The sequence below is a fragment of the Triplophysa rosa genome, linkage group LG14, assembly GCF_024868665.1.
Source record: "Triplophysa rosa linkage group LG14, Trosa_1v2, whole genome shotgun sequence".
NCBI lineage: Eukaryota > Metazoa > Chordata > Actinopteri > Cypriniformes > Nemacheilidae > Triplophysa > Triplophysa rosa.
Window position 1 is genome coordinate 12,577,066 of NC_079903.1, and position 14,085 is coordinate 12,591,150.

General features: G+C 39.1%; 1 protein-coding gene across 5 annotated transcripts in view; it reads left to right on the forward strand.

Moving 5' to 3' along the window:
• The window catches only part of ubash3bb (ubiquitin associated and SH3 domain containing Bb), a 112,419-nt gene that overhangs the window by 68,192 nt on the left and 30,142 nt on the right, over positions 1 to 14,085 (forward strand). The window lies entirely within an intron of this gene.

Below are 14,085 nucleotides of genomic sequence, written 5' to 3' on the forward strand. Positions count from 1 at the left end.
AATGTGTATCATAAGATTTTGGTGCTTTGACAACAAAATGATCAACCATCAGATTTTTTGACTATTTAATGGTCAGGGTTATGTGGGTTAAGACTTTGTTTGACAGAAATTTTGTTCAGAAAGTTAATCCAGGAACAGATTGTACTTTCAGTGGCACAGAGGACTTGATTTATTAATTCATGTGTTGTCCTTTTTGACAGAGCGGCACCATTCTTGGCAACCATTGACTACCATAGTAGAAAAAATGACAATGGTAGTCAAAATTGCCCCAGAACAGTTTGCTTTCCTACATTCTTCAAAATATCTTCTTTTGTGTTCAACAGAACAACGAAATTTATAAAGCAAATTTTCCTACTATGGTAGTCAATGGTGGCCATGAACTGCTTGGTTACAAGCATTCTTCCAAATATCTTTCTCTGTGTTCATCAGAACAAAGAAATTTAGACAGATTTGGAACAACTTGAGGATGAGTAAATGAAGACAAGAATTTTCAATTTTGGGTGAACTGTTCCTTTAAAATGCTCCAGGTTTTACAGAGCGGGACAGATGGAGTTGTATGTAACTCAAGTGTCTGCTTGTTTCCCCTCCACCTGATGATTGATTAGCTTCATTTGCTATGCCTCACCTGCCATTAGTCGAGGCAAGTCGGCCAGTGTCTCCACAGAGAACTGAATGTGCTAACTTATGAGCTACATCGATGAGAAATACCTAAACCGAACAGAGGGAGGGAACGAGAAACACACAGAGACAAGAGCCACGTTAAGTTTAATGTCTTTTGTCAGCGTGACATCATCTGCATTCAGACTCCGTTGCACCGTGGATCCGGGCGAAGTGATTTTCGTAACACGGCATCATTACAAGAGCCTTTAATGAATCCCTAAAGCCAAGGCTGATAAAGCGATACGCCGAAACGAGCTCCTAAATAGTGTCTGAAAGATAATTATGAGAACGCTCAGTCCAAGCGATCCTACACGGCGAAGCGTCGATGATGAATTTCAGAGCCGAGCCTTACGATCACACAAATAACCCCAGACCAACCATTCCACTGTTCATCTCAATGAATGATCAGCTGTGATATACTCCAGCACTCTTTAGGATTGACTTTAATTTTCTGCAGGAGATGTTGATGAGAACGCCGACGGTGTGCCGTGTTGCCGCACATTAGCACACCGGGCGAGCCGTCAGCCCCGTTTCCCTGCAGTCTGGTTTCTCGGAGTGTGCGCTTCTGCAGTATCTGTACAATAATGACTGCTGCTGAGAGACCACCATCTCTCCATTTTAAGCAGCCTGACCTTCACTGTCCTCTGCATTCAGACCGTGAACGAGGGAGGGAGGGAGAGATGACTGGAAAGGCGGGATATAGTAAAAAATGGGAGAAAAGTGGAAGGAAGAGGAAGTTGAATGGAAGGTGAGAATGAAGGACAGGGAGAGGTGAATGATTGGAAAAAGTGAAAATAAACTGAAGAAACCGAGAAAATAATGCCCCACTTGACCCCGGTGGACCGCCGCTATGCCTGTCAGACAGTCCTTCATTTCGTCTGCTAATAAACAAGATTATTATAGTCTGGAATGGATGCCCGGGGCGGCGAGTCCAGGTTACTCTAATAGAAAGTATGAAGTGACCTTACCCACATGAGTATGTGTGTATTTGTGTTAGTCTCTGTGTGAGTTTCCGTGGCCGTACGTGTGGTCCGTGTTTGATTTGGTTCGGTTTTCGGTGTATTTTATTCATTTATTGAGTAACTGACAAGTGTTCAACAAATAAACAGGCTAAATCATCATCATTTCTATTGCATTGTACTGACATAGTTCTTACTAAAAATGAAGGCAGAGAGAACGTGCTTAAAATACTGAATCGACAGAGAGAAATGATGTTGGTGATTTGATGGACGTCATGTATTGTTCAGTAAAATGAGTGCTTTGATAGCTGTATCAGTGATTTTTAAAGGGAATTAATTGAGAGATAGACATTCTAAGAGGTCTTAGCATGCTTACAATATGTTAGTGAAGTTAAAGGCGGGGTAACCGATTTACGAATTACGCTTTAGACAACTGAGTCGGGCCGAGTACCAAAACAACCTTGTAGCCAATCAGCAGTAAGGTGCACAGTGCACAGGACGGACATTAGCCGAGCCGAGCGCTGACGAAAGCGAAAGATGGGGGTAGGGGTGTGTCTGTCTGGTGATCTGAACATCAACAACGGCTAAGAGAAATCGGACACCCCGCCTTTAACTAGTTCTTATGAAGTCTACAATCTTTTATTTATTTAACATTGACATTTTAGTAGTGCAGTCATCATGCAAAAACACAAATCACAACAATCATTTTATTTTACTGCTGCACCTAAAACTCAAGCGTACACTGTAAAAATGTGAAAAGGAAACGTGTATTTCAACAGAAAAATAATGCAAACATGTTACAGTAAAAACCTGTTGAATATGTACTGTAAAACAAAGCAAACTGTTGCAAAGCATTCCAAATTTTCATTTAATCAGCATCTCTAGATGTATTGTGGCAATTCCAGTCCAGTGTCTGTTGAATTTCAATAAAATAAAACCTCAAGTGACATAAAGTCATCCAACAGCAATGTGAAAGACTGACAGGATGACAAAGACGTAAATACATGTGCAAATATGACTTAAAGGTGAATATGAACTTGTTTTCTTTGCAGTTTCTCCAGGTTTCATTTTCTGCAAATAAATGCAAATAGAAACAATATTTTTATTTGAAATGTTGTTAGTAGTTCACAGAATGAAACAAAAAGGATCATTTTACCTAAATAAATAGTAAATTTAAAAATCAGAAAAACAGATTTTGAAATGGTCTCTTAATTTTTTCTGATGTAGCAAGATGTAGAAAATATAGAATTCATGGTACTGTATTATGGGATATTATTGTATTTTTTCTCAATACAACGTACATTGATGAAACTTGAACTGAAAACTCCTCAGCTGTAAGTCGCTTTGGATGAAAATGTCTGCCAAATGAAATATTATATTCATAACATGACACGTGCTTCGAAATTGTTCATGGGATGCTAATAATGCGAATTAAAAATGTATGAAGTGATTTTCTGTGAGGCTGTAATCAGTTTCAAAGTCGAAAGATGACTGAATCAATGACAAATCTAACTAAACCTTTTCAAAAATTGGGAGAAACAAATTTCTTTACTGTGTAGTTTATGATTCTGACCCTTTTCCTAATACACTGTATGTGTGTGGTTCTGTATGTGCGATTATTTGTAGAAAGGTAGTATGCATGATGGGGTCACTGTTGGGAAATCTGCTGATACTAAAATAGAGCAGTTTGCTTTTCAATGCCTCTTTAAACTGCAGTCGCTCTGTCTTCATTTCTGTGTTTGTCGAGACATGTGCGGTATACATGTTCGTCTGAAGCATAACAAGGACATTGTGGGATCGGGAAAGTATTTTGTATGTTTGCGGTTTGGGAGGCACAGCAGTCCCGTGAGCGCTGATGGAATGTGGCCTGCATTTGGATCTGCTTCAGCGGCTAGGCTTGTAATCAGACTCGCTAAGCCTCTACATTCACGAGGATGTAGTAAGTGCAGAATGGAGGTGTCATTCTTTTGCTTGGGTGCTCAATCACTTTTTCGTTTCTGTTTCTTTTCTCTTTCATATTCAGTCAGTACAGTCACATAAGTGGTCACATCTTTTTTCCCATTACCCTTGGTTTCGTCTCAGCCTCTCAGCTCTAAAGAATTCTCTCATCCAGCTTTTGATCTTATCTGTTCAATTAGTCCTTGGCCTCCCTCCTAGTCCCGAGACCTGAGACTGAAGCAACATACACCACATATTGACTAGACCCACTCAGGATGTGACCTGCGCTTCTTTTTCAGGCAAGAATCGTTTTAACGTGTTTGTTTTGTCTTAAGCACATCCTCGTAGGTCAGCGATCCGCGCAGAAGTGGCTGAAATGTGAGCCAGACTCCGCGTGTGAAACATAATTCGCCGTGTGCGTTTCGGTGTTGAAACTCGCCCCCGCAGATTTGGAGACGCACTGAGGTAAGAACTCTAGAAATGATGTGATTAAAGAAAGTGGAAGTTTAGAGGTGTGACTCATGAGGCATCGCCTCTGGTTGAGGTCCGTCGCAGGGACGCACAGAGGTTGGCATCGCCACAACAACGGTTCTCTTTGTCGTCCGACTTGACTGTCGTTGAGACCTAGAGAGCGAGCCACGAGATGTCTTCCCCATATGAAGCTGTTCATTGTTCTGACAGAACCAACAGCTCTGGTCTCTCTCTCATGTCTGGACTTACCTTCTTTACTCATTTAACCACCTCTCTCCAGAAGCAACCGCTCAAACAAATATAAAGACAATTTCACCCTGCCATCACGCTCGTGTGTTGCTGTGTTCATCTGTTTGTTGTGTTGTGTGGCTTCGAGTGCCATATGCTCAGTCGTGAGAAGGAGAGCCACACATTGCCTGCTGTTCCCAAGGCTTGGCATGTTTAATACAAACAACAACAAACACAACTTATGAGCTCGTTTCATCCGTCCCATTTTTCTTTCAAACCCGAGTTACCAGGGAGAGTTTGGCGCTGTGTTCTTGCAAAGCGTCTTTTAACACCTGACAGACAATGAAGGTGAGGTCGTTCACAGGGTGGTGCGTTATTGGGTCTCAGATTCCTCTCGACGTGCATCATCAGGTATGCTGCATTTTTCGGCCGATCGCTGTATCTGTTTCATCAACGGCATTGTTGGGAGACTTTCCTTGGGCGTGTGGAGACGGAAAAGCACACGGTTCGGTTTCACTCTGCTTTCTAAACCTGGCCATATGCCCCCTTGTGCCTATTACTTTACCATCTAAGCGTTTGAACAGATAATACTTATCCATATGGCCGAATATTACTTACAGCGGAATCTGAAGCACAGGCAGGCTATCATTTTAGGTCGTTGTACTATTAGCTGAGTTCAGCTCTTGCTTTAATCGGCTTGTTTCTTAACGCATAGATATTCCGTGCTCTTTATTAAGACATCACGCTGTCTGGATTTCACAGAAGCGTATTTATGTAACCTCCCGTCTCTTAGAACGTTTTTAGACAGCTTCGTCTCGTTTGTGCTTTTAGTAAGTGGCATATTTCTGGAAGAAACGCGACTGCGTCTCGCTTTTAAGCCGGGCTTAAAGAAGTTGTCACACACCTTCCTCGCTCCGCAATGAGACAACTGATATAAATAGATGGCACCAATACTAGTTAATGCCTTTCCCCCAGACTTGCATTTGCATATCCTTTATGTGTGTGTATTAGTGTTTGTGTGCGCATGTTGTCATGTTTTTTTTCTCTTTCTTTGCCCTCTCGTTTTGTTCTTTCTCATGTGATTGTGTCCTGTGTTTTGGACGGTCTTAGGGGTTCAGTGTGCTTTTAGGAGGGGAGGGGAGGGGAGGGGAGGGCAGAGATCACCATTCAAAGGCAACAGCAGACAGTTGGGTAATTAAAGGTTTGGAAAAGCAAGTCCTTTCTGCCTGTATTTTCTTTCAGGCCTTTTGGAGAGGGTACCGGCCTGTCTGCTCTATCAAGGGGCCAGTATTGAGTCCAGGGCTGTAGGGCAGCCATCTGGCCCGAGACCACTTTTTTTGGTCCTGTGAGAATGCTTTGACTTTTCTCTCTCTCTCTCTCTCTCTCTCCCTCCCTAACCAAACCAAACTGGGCACAGTGACGCGCTGTCGATGGCAAAAGAGCACACAAAGACCCATCACTTTGGCGATGCAGTAACACAGATTTTTGACACTTATGTCAATGTAAACCGCTGTGAAATACCACTGTATAATATTTAGATGTCGCTAGGGTGACCAAATGACCATTATGAAAAAACAAGAGAGTTTGGAGATGGGTAGTCCTTAAGTGCTGAAGTGTTACTATGCTGGCTTTTACAATATATGCAGACAATTTGTTTATACAAAGTTAGGTTAGACAAAGTTTTTTTGGTTAGACAAAATTTGTTTGGTTAGACAAAGTTAGTTTTGTCATAATTCATAAACAATTTTAAAACAAAGTCATTATAATTTTGTTTTCATTTTTTTTTTTTTATAAATATATTTAACCCTTTAAATAATATTAATTGTTATTTCATTCGGTTTACTGGGCCTCTTCATTTAGGGGTCACACTTGGCTCCTGTAACTTTTTTTCAAGAAAATTGGTGTATTGCATTTTGAGAGAATTTTATTGTACTAATTCATATTTATGCTATAATTATTATCCATATTTCTCCCCATTGAAAACAATACAGTTTTTACATTTCTTTTTTTTTACAATTTTGTCAAATATTTTTTAAATATCATTTTTCAATGAATGCATTATTTCAGGTGAAAACATACCAGGCCGTTAAAATCCAATCTTTGAAATGCAGATTAGTGCCATCTGGATTAAAAAAAAGTAAAAGCATGTGTAACTTCTAGGTTCCTGTGTGTAGGTGTGTGGGTGTATGTGCGCAAGTGACTATTTTGCACTCTTGATATTTTAGAGTGTCACACCTTGATTGCTGTGCACTTTTTATGCACAGTGGCTGATTTGTAGTTTGAACCACCAAAAGATTCTCTGAGTTTTCATATTTTTTCATATTCCTCATTCATTTCCTATGTCGGTCATTTTTGTGACAAGTGTGACTATTTTTTGTGACCCTTTAACATATATGACTCATGTCCATAATTGTTTTTTTTTTCACAAAGCTAATATGACAAAAGTATACAAGTGTCACCTCGTTCCGTCAAAATCTTAAATTTTTTGGTCAAAAATGAATAATTAATTTTATTGGTTAATTAGCTTACTTTTTTTTTTTTTTTCATGTTAATTTTAGTTAAATTTTAGCAGTTTAGTTATATGCTTTTGTCATTTTATTATTTATTTTATTATTATTTTTTTGCTATATAAGATATAGATATGATTCGAAGTTCATGTTCATAAATCAAATTCGTAAACAGTTTATACAAAGCATGCAAAATTTTAATGCAATCATTATAGTTTTGTTTTAATAATAGGTTTTATATTAATATAATTTATATTTTTATGTTCATTTTAGTAGCATTTTTAGCCAATTATGTGCTTTTGCCATTGTATTATTAAGTTGTTTAATTTGCTATATAAGTTGAATTTCTTTTTTTAGTTTTGTTTAATTGTTTTTGTCAATTTATTTATTTTAGTGTCTTAACCTCAGTTTGTTGCTGAGGCAATTTTTCTCATTTTCTTTTAGGTTAAGTTTTTCAAAAAATATTTAGGCAGATAATTTATTTGATTTCAATGAACCGAAATGATTTAATCGTTTTAGTTTCAGTAAACTATATTAATCTTGCTTTAAAGATACTTAGTTTCTTTAAAAATTGCTGAGAAATGTCTTTGGACACAGTAAACCCAACACAAAGCAAAATATTTGCTGAAGTCAGTTTAAGATTTAATCTAATGTTCTTCTAATGTTTTTAAGATGACTGGCAATGGAAATTGTCATATTTCCTAAATGAGTAGGTTGATTTTATGAGCTATTATTTTAAATCACATTGTCAGATGGCGTCCAATAAAATATCAGCATGTGCTTCTATGGGGGAAAAACCATCCATTATTTTTGTAGTTATGCACATGAATGCCGGATGTTTTGAACATGTTTAGTTGCTTATGTAGTGCTTACTGTTCTATTAATGCCGTATGTCATGCATGATTCATAGTAATGTCAGTTTGAAATGTTTTATAGCTATCGTTTTAAAGTATAGTGTCCTTAATGAACACAATTTGGACCGCGGTCGTGCTCGTAAAACCAGTATTGTTCTGATCCGGAGGTCTGATCGCATGTTGTTTCTAAATTAGTCTCAAGAATTTTCATATCATTCAATTGAGTTGCAAATAAGAATCTTACGAATGTTAAAAAAATGTTTTCTTGTGCTAAGCCGCAGCTCTGCACTGCAGTGCAAGCCTGCGGCTTGCTCCTTCGTGCAGAGCCCTATTGTTTCTGTGTTCTTCTCCCTCTTTGATCGCTAATTTGAAGGCCTAAACGTGCTCAAAAACTCACAATAACTTGCACACGCATCAGACCTGGCGAAAATTTACGTCTGATAGGGGTTTTTCAAAATTAGGCGTGGCAAAGTGGCTCGCTTAGCGCCACCTAGAACTGCCCAGACCGCTATGCAAAACGTACATGCACCAAATTTGGTGGGCTGATAGAACACCCCGAATCATTAAGAAAAGTCTCTTGGAGCATATCTCTAAACCCAACAGGAAGTCCGTTATTTTTAATTTCCTGTGCAATTTGGTAAATTTTTGCAATTTTCAGTCATCGTACTTTAACGAACTCCTCCTAGAGTTTTAATCCGATCAACATCATTTTCATGTCACTCTCATCTTAAGGCCTTTGCGAAGCTAAATTGCGGAGATCTTGACTTATCGTGGTGGAACGTGACCCTGGCGGCCTGCCAAAGTTTGGCGTTTCGCCATGAACAGGAAGTTGTTGTAACTCAGGCCTACAATGTCCAACAGGCCCCAGACTTCACCCAGAGATCACACATTTGATAAAAGTCCTGGCCTGAAGACATCTACATGGTAATTTTCAGATACTGTTATAGTGCCACCTGCAGGAAACAGGAAGTGGCATGTTTTAAACTGTGATTAACTCCTCGTAGAGATTCAAACAGGTCAGCATCATATTTGGCCAGTATGATCTTCAGACGTTTGTGACGATACATTGTAAGAACCTAACTTTTCGTTGAGGGGCGTGTCCGTGGCGGCCTGACGCAGTTTGATGTTTCGCCATGAAACAGGAAGCTATAGTAACTCAGGCACACAATGTCTGACCAGCCTCACAATTCACATGTTTGATAATAGTCGTGGCCTGAACACATATCCATGTCAGTGTTCACTTATAGCAAAAGCGCCACCAGCTGGCAAAAGGGAATGTGACACATTTAAATAAATAACAAATCCTACTATCATTCGCCTGCATTAATTTTATCGCATACCTTTCACTGTTTTCCTTATGCAATCGGGTTGCGGTGGCACTTGCCGCGAGGGCCCGAACATCGCTGCTCGCAGCTTTTATTTACTGTTGAAACTGTTCTTTGGAATAGATGAGGAGCTCATGCTGTTGCTAAGATATTAACAGCGCTTTCACAGCAGTACTTCCGATGTGCATCCGAGTTCATTTGACGTCAGGGTTCGGTTCAGTTCAGCCCTGAACTTTTTGAAACTGTGTTAACTTCAAATCTGAATGAGGAAATACAGTGATGCATTTAGATACACAATTTAAGCCTCAAGCTGTAATGATGACAATACTACGTTTTGTGTGGTACATAAATACACATTAAACATTAATTCTAAGAGGAAACATTGCATTACCGTTTATTTAGAGTTTAAGAAAAGGATGAAACAAGGCAATTGATCCTATTTGTTCCAAACCGTTTTAGGTCAGGTTTATTCAATGTTACCCAATGCTAAGCATTTTTGAAAGGCATTATCAGCAAATACTATATGCTCACTAGTGCAAACTGAGAAGCCCATGAATAAACAAATGCGTGAAAGGGAGTTAATTTGAATTATGCGGTCTACCTCTCTAGCCTTCACCATGCAATGCGTGAAACTCGCCCTTTTTATTCCATACATTCCAGAGCTTTACAGTGAAATCCCTCTGAAGACAAAACTGCAGCTTTGTGACAGTCTGCCATACGTGCTGTCAATAACATTTACAAGTTGTGATACGAGTTAATGGTTGAATACTGACATACACACAAAGAGCATCTCAGTGTGCTGACTGAGTGATGCAGATGCCCACATTGTATGTTGCTGTCTGCATCTCTGTATGCTCTTTACAGTATTCTGTTGTTCAGGTAGAAAAGAAAGAATGGCTTATTAATGAATAATTCAACTGACTTACAGTTCGGGAATTCAAGGAATTCACTGATATCAGTTTCGATGACTATTTGAGGCTCAAAATCATTTCAGGAATTAGGATGTTTAAGATAAGATAATAAACATGTTTAAGGTAAGACAAATAAACTTGAATTTAGTTTGACCTTTTTCATAAATAACTTAATTCAAGTTTAATTTTCTTACCCCATTGGCAGATTGTTGCTTGTTTTAAACATAAACGTCCGTAATTCTATAGAGATAGAGAAATATCTACTGATATATTGGCCAATAATCTGTATAGGTCAACAAAAGCATTTTTTCACACTAGTTTAAAAACAGCCAATGATCAGGGACGATATATCCTGTCAATCAAAAGAGGACATGAAAAATACAATGAATTAGTGCTCTGTATATAGAAAATGTTAAGAAACATCACCAGTTTGAAGTTCAATATTAATAGTCATTATATGATTAATAACATTCAGAATCGGTATCGGCATCAGCAGGTATCACTTTGAACATTCGGCTATCCGTGAAGAAATTTGGTATCGTGCATCTCTACTTAATTATTATATTTTCTTTCATAAAACAAGACTAAATATCTTAGGTCATTTTCCTTGTCAAGTAAACATCTTTTTTTTTTATGAATTTCTAGATATTTGTACTACAAAACAGGGAAAAAACGCTTAGTAAGATATTAATATTATCCAAAATTAAACTGTTCAGACACACGGGAACCGATTTTAACATTTATTTAGGTTTTATTGTTGTAATTTTCCATGTTTTTGCTTGTTATATGTTTTTTTGTCAACTTTATTTTGTTTTCTAATATGATAAACAATTTTAAAAGGTCCAAAAAGGAAACTATACTATGATATAATACGTAAAATAAAAGGGTTTTGCTTGTTGCATGTTAAAAAGAGGCCCCGGTCTGCAGATAACTGGTAAAGTATGTTAATTGTTTTACTTTGTGGCAAAATTGGAAGATTCTAAAAAACATATTTCTTTTTAACAATGTAATTTTACAATATTGCGTCATTTCCAATTACACTTCCACTTGGGTAAATCAGCCATTTAACTCGTGGTCATCTACCAAACCTCATTTCGCTTTGTTAGTTTGGAAGCCTGTTTTTGAGCAAACCTCCCTTAAATGCCCTAAAATTAACCATAATGGAAGATGGTTGTTGTAATTAGCTTGTCCTGGTAATGTCTGGTAACATTGAACCCATGCCAGTGAGCCGACCCATCTCTGGTGTCCATTAAACCTCCTCGCTGTTGCAGTAACGCTAACCCGGCTCGCACGGACCGGGCCGCTTTTTACTACATCAATCCGAGGCGATTATTATGTTTCTCTATTTGTGAGTGTGAGAGGGAACAGGTTCACAATAGCTCCACCAGAGCTGCTCTGTATGTGCGTCTATGTATGTGTGTGAATGCGGGTTGTGGAGGTACAAAGGATCCTTACCTCAGAACATTGGCATTCCCTGGGCAAATAAGCAGGATACAGAAAGAGAGAGAGCGAGGCGCACAGTGGGGGTATTCATGGGCCCTGTCCCCACGGGAAGGAACCAAGGTCGAGTATTAGCCCCTATTAAAAAACAAAGCCAGCCCTGCAGGGGCCTGGCACTCAGTGCATAGGAAGAAACAGAAAGGCAGGGATATGTTTGGAAGAGAGAGAGCAGAGGGACATTAATGTTCTATAAAGCAAATCTCCGATAAACCAAGTTCTTCTACTAACAATCCAAAGTTTCCTAAATACATCTTTGACATCGAAGACTTGTTGGACAGCGAACGATAAAAAATATGTCATCTAAATTGGATAACATGTATGAAGATGATAGACACCGGTTTCCCAAACACTCCCTCATTGGTTGGACAAACAGGTAGTCCCACCCTACTGGCAGTCCCATTGGTTGAGCCATTGTTGCTATGTCAGGTCGCTTTTAAGAACTCCACTGATGAATGGAGTTAGATTTATCTCTGCACTACAAGGAAAATATTTCATAATAAAAAATGACACGTTGGATTCTGCTAGAGAAAAGATGTCACCAAATGTGATTATTTAAACAAATGGAGGCATGAGTTATTCGATAAAATACCATAAAGAAATGCTTTGTTTGTAGATCAATCCTAAAATATTTTACAACTCCCTCCAGCTCTTCGAAAATGTTCCCATCAACTAGAAACGGAAAACATGTGTTTATATGTAAGCACAGCCAACATCTTCTTTCCCGTGTAGAAGTTCAGTTCTCCATGGCAACAGTAATTGCCAAGCATGACTGTAACGATTGCATTAAATAGTGTCGTTTTCATATATTTATGGACTTTGATGAACTTGGAAAATACAGTCGTAGTGAGGAGAACTTTTGAAGTACATCTTATGTTCAATACATTGATATTTTATGTTGTCTCATATTACACACATTCTTTCAGACAATTTAATACTTTTTAGTAAAACTGATGTATGTCAGTACTTCTGGTGCTTTTATAAGTGAAAGTTCACCCAAAAATGTATTCACCCTCTCGTCATTTCAAACCTGTATGACTGTTTTCTTCTGCAGAACACCAAAGTTATATTTTGAAGAATGTTGATAACCGAACAACAGCGGTATCCATTGACTTTTGTGTCCATACAATAGAAGTGAATGGCGGGTACCGCCATTATTCGGTTACCAACATTCTTTAAAATATCTTCTTTTGTGTTGTGGAGAAGAAAGTAAGTCATGACAAGAGGGTGAGCGGGTCAGAATTTAAATTTTTGGGTTGAGCTATCCGTTCAATCTCTGTGCCCAACACTATCTGATGGCAATTTGCAACTATTTTATGAGGTGGCTAATTCGTATGAATCTGTATGTTTTGGAGCGATCTGTTTTTTTAGCTCACTGATTAGGTTTTGGAGTGCGGGGCTTCATTATTGCTTTTTTCTATTAATCCTTCATTTTTGTACGATTCACACCTTACACAACGTATTAGCCAACTCGTAAATTAGTTACAAATTGCCATGAGATCAGTCTGCTGTGCCACAGTCTCTAAATCTTCCCCCTCCATCCATGGTGGTGATTCACAGAGTGACTGTTTTCTTCCTGAATACAAAGCTGAAGTATGTCTTGGTGACTTCACAGCAAGTGCGGTCACAAAGCTTGTTGCTTCCAGAGCGAAACACTCCGTGTGTTTCATGAGATAGTCCCACCACCCTCATATTGTTGTTGTGCTCTTGGTTGTGTTTGATATATTTGAAAGAATAAGGAGCAATGCATCAGGAACATGGCCAGAAACTGGATTAATGTTATATGCTCAAGTCTTAATACCGTGATTTGAATATTTGAGCTGTTAAACTTAAGTACAGACCAGGATGGGGTAATGTTGTAGTCATTTCGGCTTTGTGGCTCTAGTCGCACCTGTGCTTTCCTCCCAGGCAGGTATGCTCTCCCCTCACATCTGGCCCCCGTGTTGAAGCTGAAGAATCCTGGAATACCTCTACCATAAATCCAGCATCCTACGGCCTGTCTTGCGCCAGGATCGACTAACATAAATTACCGTGTCCTCAGACAACCCATGTACATTTAGAAGTAAGCTGCGGCTGAGGGCCCTCACGCTGGCAAGAAGCTAAACTCTCTCTGCCAGCAGTCGACTTGCAGCTGCAAGCGAATCGCTCTCAGACTGTTTATATGTATGAGCCTGCCTCCCAAATCGAATTCCATTCATATGCCTCAAAATAACTCCAACTAATTGCTTACGCTTACGAGGATTTATCACAGAGATCGACTTTATGTGCACCGAAGCATCGGTTAAAAGAATCGATGGACTGATATTGTTAAGGCTCACATTAGTGGGACAATTAGAGGCTTTGACGGGACACTCTATCGTCCTGTCTCTGCTCGCTCGAAACACTTTTGTTATCGGTATCACAACGACTTGATGTTATCTTGGATGGAAATGTGTAATTGTGATTTGTTCTCTGGGGCATGCATCAAATGAAATATGCACTTTCGAAATGATTTTGAGATGCTATAAATAGGGTTGTGCGTTATAAAGTGAGGCTCCTCTTTAATCAATGCGAGCTGCGCAGGCATGCGTCATCTTTATACAACGCGCAGACATGCGTCTTCTTTATACAGCGCGGGCTGCGCAGACACGCGTCTTCTTTATACAACGCGAACTGCGCAGACACGCGTCTTCTTTATACAACGCGGACTGCGCAGACACGCGTCTTCTTTATACAACGCGAACTGCGCAGACACG